The following is a 451-nucleotide window of genomic DNA, read 5'->3' on the forward strand; positions in this document are numbered from 1 at the left end:
AATTAAGCATTCTCTTGGATTTTAATTTTTTTTAATAAATTGTACCGGGGACGGGAAAATTTTTTTACCTATCTTACCTTTTCTACTTAACGATTAAGGATCCACCTTAACTCTTCCGCACCTGAGCATGGTATCCCGCAAATGTCAGCAAGGGTAAAAGAGTGTTAGAAAAAAAGGGGGGGTTTTGGTGATATTGAATATATACCCATATATAACGTATCCATATCATATAGATATACTATAGTAGCTACCATCTATATAGAGTTTACGTATACTAATGACTATATGATACCTGTTTCTTTGAGATGCCTTTCTACCGAAGGTAATTTTGTTGCCTGGTATGAGGTGCCAAAATCCCCCACTCCGCCACTCCATTCAAATGTGAGACCGACCATTCACCTATGAGTATGAGGGCTGAATCGCGGATATACAGATATTCCTAATGAGTGAG

The sequence above is a fragment of the Asparagus officinalis genome, unplaced genomic scaffold, assembly GCF_001876935.1.
Source record: "Asparagus officinalis unplaced genomic scaffold, Aspof.V1 AsparagusV1_Un921, whole genome shotgun sequence".
Classification (NCBI taxonomy): Eukaryota; Viridiplantae; Streptophyta; class Magnoliopsida; order Asparagales; family Asparagaceae; genus Asparagus; species Asparagus officinalis.